This window comes from Tasmannia lanceolata, unplaced genomic scaffold (assembly GCF_043159265.1).
Source record: "Tasmannia lanceolata isolate RefF3 unplaced genomic scaffold, GAP_Taslan_0.1 ptg000037l, whole genome shotgun sequence".
Classification (NCBI taxonomy): domain Eukaryota; kingdom Viridiplantae; phylum Streptophyta; class Magnoliopsida; order Canellales; family Winteraceae; genus Tasmannia; species Tasmannia lanceolata.
Genome location: NW_027518714.1, coordinates 8,291,999 through 8,301,111, shown reverse-complemented (window position 1 = coordinate 8,301,111; position 9,113 = coordinate 8,291,999).

Sequence of the window (9,113 nt, the reverse complement as noted above, 5' to 3'; positions counted from 1 at the left end):
ATACTACCTATTGGGATGGGAAAAATATTATGAAATCTGATTTGTGTTGATTAGGTAGTAGATTAAGTATTAGAGCTAGATTAGGTAACTGAATTATATTAGGATTAGCCGTTTCCCTTCGTATCTAAATCTCCTTCCATGTCTATTTTTATTCGCTCTATATAAGCACTTGCTATGATTAATGGAAATCATCCAAGTTTAGTGAAATTCCTAAACTTATCATGCTATCAGAGCTATTGCCTCAGGTCTTATGCTCAAAACCCAACAACTCCTAGATATTAAAAATCCATGGCTACTGCCAACCCAAAAAAAAGAGGGGCCACACGTAAGGGGAGTGTAGAAGTATAAATGATAAAATAACACCAACTCTAACAGCATAAGCTTTTGGAGTAATTGGTTGTTTAACATGGTATCAGAGCGAAGGTCCTCAGTTCAAAACTCCTAGTTATTAAAAATCCACATCTAATGGCCACTACAAAAGAGAGGCAACATGTGCCACGTGTCGGCCAACCCTAAAAAAGAGGGGGTCAGGCGTGAGGAGAGTGTTAAAGTATAAAAGATTAAATAATGCCTTCTCGAACAGCTTAAGCTTTTTGAGTAATTGGTTGTTTCACATGGGGTTAGAGTTATTGCCTCTTGGGTTCAAAACCCAACAACTCCTAGATATTAAAAATTCATGTGTATGGCCAACACAAAAAAGTGGGGCCCACGTAAGGCAGAGTGTTGAAGTACGAATGATTAATTAACTCCAACTCTAACAACTTAAGCTTTTGGAGTAACTGGTTGTTTCACATTTGAATAAAAAGACAAAAAGAAATTAAATCTTGTCCCGTTACACTAGAAATATTATGGAGTGTTATTTGGGAAACCTTAACATAAACGGGTCTTCATATCTTTGCTAATAGACACATGCATCTCTTCTCCTGTCATTTTTTTCCTCTTCAAAAGTTAAGATCAACATGTATTCCGTACACTAAGATAAGCTCAAGCCTAATCGCGTATTCAGGCATATCCATAAACCCAAGCTTGCACTCAAGCCCTGCCACATGCCCAAGGTTACACTCAGGCCAAGTCCCACCCCATCCATCTTACGCGTAGACAGATCAAAGCCCAAGTCTATAATCATACACTAAGGTGCAAGCCATAGACAGATCAAAGCACGGGTCTATAATCATAAACCAAGGCACCAGCCAAATACGAGTTGAAGTACACCCAAGTCCATATTTGGAACTTTGCTTAGGGAGGTAGAAAGTCAAAAATTTGGGACTCCATTCCACTAACTCCCTCCCGAGAGAACCTATCCACCTCCGCATTAGTTGATTGCCACACATGTCTTATCTCAGAGTATGTCCCTACTAACGTTTCCCGAATCTCCTCAATGCCATATGTGAACTGCAATGGGTATCAGATCCCATCTGTCACCCATATGAAAACGTTCAAGTATTAGTCCTTGATGATCAGATGCTGAATCTGGTGTCAGCCATATGACAACGTTCAAGTAGTAGTCCTTGATGATCAGATGCTGAATGAATCCGGGTCCATCAATGCTATGCGAATAACACATAGGAGAGCCTTAACCTCTACCTCGATTGCTCCAGTCCCTCAGAGCAGACCCAACACTTGATACATACATGAGAAGGCCTCCTACTCTATTGGGCTCGGGTTTGTGAAAAGACCTTTGCTCTGATGCCATGTAAAAACAACCAGTTACTCCAAAAGCTTCAGCTGTTGCAGAAGGGTTTTTTTTTTTTTTATCAAATAGAGAAGGGGTTATTTAATCTTTTATACTTTAACAGGGTTACTAAACTCGATCCATCAAAGTTCATATTTAACCTCCCAGTAGGATGAGGTGTCCACTGCTTAGGACACCTCGATCTAAAGTTGCTTGACATGGTTACCTACCGATCCAGGTGAACGGACGAAATGCGATACACCATTAAATAGGGGTACAGAACCAAAGTCCATCTTAAAAATTAGTATTCTTTTGTTGTTAAATCCACTTAATTGTGCACCCTTTTCCATCTATCTCACACAACTTGCACCACAAATATCTAATGGAATCTTTTTTTTTCATGGTTGTTAAACATGGCATTAGAAGAAAAACACCAAAATCCACTTAATTGTGTACCCTCGTTATCCCTATGAACACATCTATTTATAAGTTGCAATAGTCCTATTAATCACGCACGCAATAGTCCGCTTTGAAGCACCTTAAGCCTTAGCTTTATCAACACGCCCCTATTGATAAGTTCCCATAACTCAATTAATAAGGCATGCCTTAGTCCCCTCTGGAAATGAGAATATATATTCTTTTAGAAGATATCATTTTCCATATAATGTGTTGTCTCTTATCTTCTCTTTTTTTTTCTTGTTCTAGCGCGACCAAGAGCACGACGCCCAGAATGGAGGGTGATGAATGGCAAAAATTTATTGATGGCAGTGGATCTGCTTGACGGCCAAAAGTGGAGTTTCATTGACTCCTTCTCTCATAATTGGAGGTGTGGATTGGCTGGGTTATGATTGGCATCATGAATGATGATCGAACCGGATGGAAAGTTGGTAAACAAAGACAGGAATGAACAGTGATCTTAATATTATTATCCATTGGAAGTTCGCTTTAGACATTTGGGGCTGTATCCTTTGGAGATTCTGAATTTTGTGGGCTTTCTCATCTCAGATGATGGATTTGTGAGAATACTGGTCCTTGGCCCTTGGAAGAGAAAAGTGAAAATTCTTTGGAAAATGTCTTGCTAGCTAGTCCACAAAAAAATTATTTCATTTACCACTTTTTGTGCCAAGGTCATCTCTTGCTTCAAGTTCATTTCATCATTTGATTTAATGGTGTGGTTGGAGAGGAAATCCAAAGGAAACCCTTGCCCTAGATGGGATCCTCCTGGACCAGGGTTGTATATGTTAAAATTTGATGGTTCAAGTCTTTGAAACCTTATCTCGGGACTGGGGTTGGTGGTCTTCTTAGGGATGAGTGAGGTGGCATCAAGTGGGCTTTCTCTGGCCTTATTGGGGTAACTAATTCTAATGATCGACGCTGAGCTAAGGATGGTTCTCCAAGGTATTAGACGTTCTGACAAGAGCATTATGTCATCGTTGGTGGTGGAGGGAGACTCCTCGGTGTCATTAGATGTATGCTCTAGAGCCATGCCCATCCTTGGAGATTTGCACACCTGGTGGAGGAGATTCATGACTATGTGGCAGATTTCTCGGTTTCATTCTAACATGTTAGGAGGTCTACTAATAGCGAAGCGGATAGGCTAGCTTGTGTTAACTAACCAACTTCTCCAATAGCTTAAGCTGATAGAGAAAGGTGTTATTTATCTTTTATACTTTAACACTCCCCCGCACGTGTGGCCCACTTGGCAAACACGTGGCACATGTGGTCCCACTTTGGGCCGACCATCGCATGTGGATTTTTGCTATCCGGGAGGTTTGAACTCGAGACCTTTGGCTCTGATACCATGTTAACTTACCAACTTCTCCAATAGCTTAAGCTGTTAGAGAAAGGCGTTATTTATCTTTTATACTTTAACAGCTTGGATGGGGTTGATAGCCCCAAGTTGGAGGTGTTCGACTTTCTCCCTCCACGAGAAGGGATGGTTCTTCCTTTTGCTTTCTAATCTTGTCTTTTTCTTTTTTTTGCATTAGCCGTCTTGGTCATGGACTTTGCCCCTTCTTTCTTTTTTAATAAAATCCATTTACCTTTTAAAAAATGATGATCTTAATGTATACTTTTTTTATTGTTTATGTAAAAAACTTAGTTTAGAATATATCCAGAAAAAAACATGCATGCTAATATTGATAGTGTTTTCAAATAATCATATCTGATTTAAATTCATATTCAATTCATTTTAGATTATATGCAGATAATTTCAGTGTGCATCCAAAATGGCCCTTAGAATTCAATTGGGATGATCTTGTTAGTTAATTAAAGCAAATTTGAGCCGTGAAAACTATTTGAACATGGCACATCAATGGTGGAGCTTTCTAAAATGAACAATCCAGATCACATACACATGTGCCATGTCACATGTGTACTGGATTCGATTGACCAATAATGAGGAGAAAAACAACTCTTAAGCACCGAATAGTACCCCATTTATTTTTTGTTTAAAGAATTTATCTACATGTGAGGTGCTTATCTACACTTCACTTTCTTCCACTCGTTAAAGAAAGTATTCCCTTTCATCGTAGCATCGATAATTGCTGTTGTGAAATTAGGCTATCTACTATAATAAGTTGGGAGGAAAAGCCCAGGCTTTTCTGATTTTTCTGGAAATTCTGTGGGATTTACACCTCAGCTGAAACAAATAAATGCCTCATATGCCCTCAAATTCACACTTTTGTGAATTTTAAATACCTCCTGTGCCCTCAAATCTGTGATATTTTACTGTAAGATAAGTATCTCTCTAACCCATGAAAAAAAATCTCTCTCTCGCTCGCTCGCTCTCTGGCTCGAGTAAGCTTTTCTCTTCGTCAGCCGCAGAAGCTCGAGAAGGTCTTCTCTCTGTAAAGTTCCATCTCTTCCCTTTTTCTTTTGTTCTTTCTAGGCATTTTTAGGGTTTCTTTATCCCAATTTCTTTCCTGTTGTTCTTGATAGGTATTTGTTCTTTCTAGGCATATTTTTTTAGGTATTTTTAGGGTTTGTTGGTCTTCCACTTGCCTATTTTTTGGGCATTTCTGTTTCTATCTCTTCCCTTTTTATTTTCTTCTTCTAGCCATTTGTTTGGGTTCCTTTATCCCTCTCTTTCTCTTCTGTTCTTGATAGGTATAATAAGCGGGGTGAAAAGTCAGGCTTTTTCGAATTTTTTACCCCTTTTACCACAAGTCAAAGATATTTTTGTCGCATCAGAGATATTGTATTTTTTTTGGTGATTTTGTGTTGGTACCTCCATTTGAATTTGTGGTTTTTGTGGGTTATTGGTTTTTCTAGCTTTCCATAGAAGCTTAGATCTGTTTTTCAAGTTTTGGCATTTATCTTCTATTTTTATTATTTTAATAAATGCCATTTCTGTAAGGATGATGGATTAGAAAAATTCCTACTAAGATCGTTAGGGTAGCATTTTTTATATTAGACAGTAAGAATCCGTCTTCTACTTGAAATTAACTGTGTTGATCAATTTGTAAATGTAAATTGGATCATCCAAACAATGTGGGCCCCCCTATGTTTGTGAGCTCTAGCTCACAAACACTTTTGGGGTTTTTTTTAGGGGAAGTGATAAATCGACTCCCAAATATCTTAAATCAACTCCCCATGTGTCTTTCTCTCTCCACTTTCTCTAATTAAACATGTTTTGATTCATCTCCAAAAGGGGTTTTGTTTTTTTGGCCCTCTAATTAAACATGTTTTGATTCATCCATACCCTTGGTGGTTATATTTTGTGATTCCTGCTTGCATTGATGGATATTGATCACAAATGTGAGGATGCTAATATTGCACATCATTTGTTTGCTGAAATGCCTGGAATGAATATTATCTAAAGGAATGCGATTATTTTTGGATTGCAAATTGTGGGAAATATGTTCATCAAATAAATTACCACATGTTTAAAACAGCATGGAAACATTAGCATTTCACATGCCAAGTCAAACTATACTGACAATGCCTACTTCTGAACCCGAAATCTGCCTAGCTGAAGACTCAAAAGGTGTTGACTTTGCACCCATGAAATAAATCATGTACTGATTGATGAATCATTTACTATTATATTCTTATTTTCAAACATAGGTTTTGAATCCCTTTTCTTCATATAGTCTATATGTTCTACTATTTTCTTATAGATTTTCTTAGATCATCACTATTTTCTCTGTATGTATTGCCTAAGGTTAGGATTCTAACTTTCTTACAAAGATGGTTATCTTATATCATCATTTTGGTCTTGGACCATTTTTAGAGATGGATCATAGCATCACATTTGATAAAAAGAATTGGTGTTTTAATGAATAACAGGAGATTTGTATTTGTGCTATTTTGAGAGTTGGTTGTAGTCTGCTTTGGATCTTATATGAATTTCTTCACAATTCTTCACTTATAGAAACGATCCTAAAATTATATTGTTGATGAATTTTCTTACAAAATCTAAAAACATCTATTTCTTTGGTTTTAGCAGGTATCAGTGATATTTTCTTCTGAAGTTTGGGAAGAACAACTGTAGGTTTTTTGCTTTAGTAATTGTAAGATTGTGAATTGAAGGTTCGATTGTCTCTAATATGCCGACATGCCAATTTTTGGGCAAAGACTTATCGAGTGACCTTTATTCTCTCACATATGCAATTCCAAAATGAAATAGTATGTTTGAGCAGTTGTGACACCAACTGCTGAAGCAACTCTGGATAAAAACGAGACGTAGACTAAATTTTGGTTGTATGTTCATCTTGGGCTTCTGGGTATTGGATGATATTCCCTCTCTCTCTCACACACACTTCTTTTGTATCTTCTTAAAACTCTGGCATGGATTTTATAATTTTCATAGGCATGTTATTGTTGGGAATACCTTCTTCTTTTTTTTATGATTAATGGGTGATTTTATTTGATGCACACCGGGTGTTTGATGGAATGCTTAAACAAGATATTGTTACATGGGTTTTAGAATATTGTAGCATTATTTGTTAATGGGCGTTTAGCATAGGTGTTTTATTGGTTTTTGGAGTTGAATTCAATTTTATAACAGTCTACATCTTATTCATTTTGTTAGGTTCTTTCTATTTTGTCAACTTTACTTGCTTTTTATGAATCATTTACTTTTCTTTGTCATGCCATCCGTGTGTTTTCCTTTCACTTCTTTATAAATGCTCTCACATATGCAATTCCAAAATGAAATAATATGTCTGAGCAGTTGTGACACCAACCGCTGAAGCAACTCTGGATAAAAATGAGAAGTAGACTAATTTTTGGTTGTATGTTCATCTTGGGTTTCTGGGTATTGGATGATATTCCCTCTCTCTCACACATGCTTCTTTTGTATTTTCTTGAAACTTTGGCATAGATTTTATAATTTTAATAGGCATGTTATTGTTGGGAATACCTTTTTTTAAAATTTGTTATGGTTAATGGTGATTTTATTTAATGCACACTGGGTGCTTGATGGAATGCTTAAACAAGATATTGTTACATGGGTTTTAGAATATTGTAGCATTATTTGTTAATGGGTGTTTGGCACAGGTGTTTTATTGGTTTTTGGAGTTGAATTCAATTTTATAACAGTCTACATCTTATTCATTTTGTTAGGTTCTTTCTATTTCGTCACTGTACTTGCTTTTTATGAGTCATTTACTTTCCTTTGTCATGCCATCCGAGTATTTTACTTTCACTTCTTTATAAATACTTTAGAAAATTTTTAACTCCATCTTTTAAACTAACTGTTTTAATCATTTACTTTCCTCTGCCATGCTGTCTGAGAGTGAGTATAAGATGAATTGTTATATTGTTGAGGTCATTTACATTCTTTTATTGGAAAAAACTATTGAAATGCCTTTGATTTTAAAACCCCGATGAATTTGGAAGAGTATCTTACTATTAATAGAAAAACATAAAATGAGTATTTTTCTAATCAATTTCTTTTAGGATTTTGCTATTTCCTGTTCTTTTTCCATGTTTCTTATCAAGGGTTGCACTTCTTTACAAATACTTTAGAAAATCTATATTCCCATTATTTACCTCATTTATTTTTGGAATCATTTACTTTTCTTTGTCGTGCCGTGCATCGCACGGCGGGTCTTTACTAGTACTTTATAGTAGTGCGTGGTCCAAAATAATACTCGTCAAAGAAATACCCATATGGTGCCCAATACGGCACAGTAGGTCCCAACTTTGACTGACCTGAACTACCCATATAATACCTCTTGCATTGAATCTGCTATGGGCCAAAAATCATACTAATAGTGTAACCCTTAAATTCCATAGACTCTTGCCTTGGATCTGTTATGGCCCAAAAACCACACCAATCTTGTAACCTTAACAATATATGTAATTTTCGCCGTTGATCTAGACTCCAGTTTAACATTCAGTTTTTTGTCATAGACAGGTACCATATGTCGGTGCTTTTTGTATGTATATTACGATTTTACCCTCAAATAATTTCTCATAGAGACAGATGTTGGATATCAGCAAAGGGGTTCATGGTAAAAGAGTAATGCTGACGTGTAGATCAAAAGGTGGGACACAAGCGGAAATAACGGCAAATGACTTTACACGTGGGATACAATTGGAATTATGGCAGTGGGACACAAGCAGAAATAACGGCAAAGGGTGGAAGAACTTAACCCATCATTTTGCCTTTATATATGGTAGTTAGATTAAAAAGGGGGATTTCTAACCAAGGAAAAGGGATGTATGATACCAAAGCAGGTCGGGTAAATATGGTCCCTATTTTAAATGCTAGGTGAGACGGTGAGTTGAAAAAGATAACTGAAATGTTAGGTGAACATGCAACAAATTTTTAAAATCTTATACAAAAGTAAATTATCACAAAGAAACATAATGTCTTGTCCTCCCAAGAACCTACTTTTTGAACCACTTTAATCATCCTATTAATCATGATATTTTCCACTACTCTAGTGCTTTTGTGATTCGTCAAGTGAATTATGGTGGTAATTAAAGTGTCATCTTAAAGGAATGGCCCACTATCTACACTATACAAATGGAAGTGTACAGTGATCGATACCTTTGATCTAGTGGGTCACCACATAGATGTGATAAGGTTAAAATAAAGTGTAGTGAATGATAAGTTTACCCATTTATTAGTGGCTTTTGCTCATTGAGACGGGTGTTTCTCATCTTTTCTTTCAACATTTTGTTCACCCCCTCCACAAGCTATTGGTTGAACGGATGAGATAGTCCAATTCATATAATCTTTTAGTCCATGGAGTAACGACACCCATCACCCTACAAATGTGCCACAGTACGGTTGAGATTGAAGAGATGGTTAGCCATGGTTTTCTGAGTTGTTAATGAGCCATGAAAAATTATTCTATGATATATTAGCGGGGCCAGGTGTGACACATGAGTTGAGAGGGGGAGATTTGAAAGGGTGGGAATGAGGGGACCATGAAAAGCCTAAAGGAAAAAAGGGGAAAAAAAAAATCCAATTTGAAGTAATATA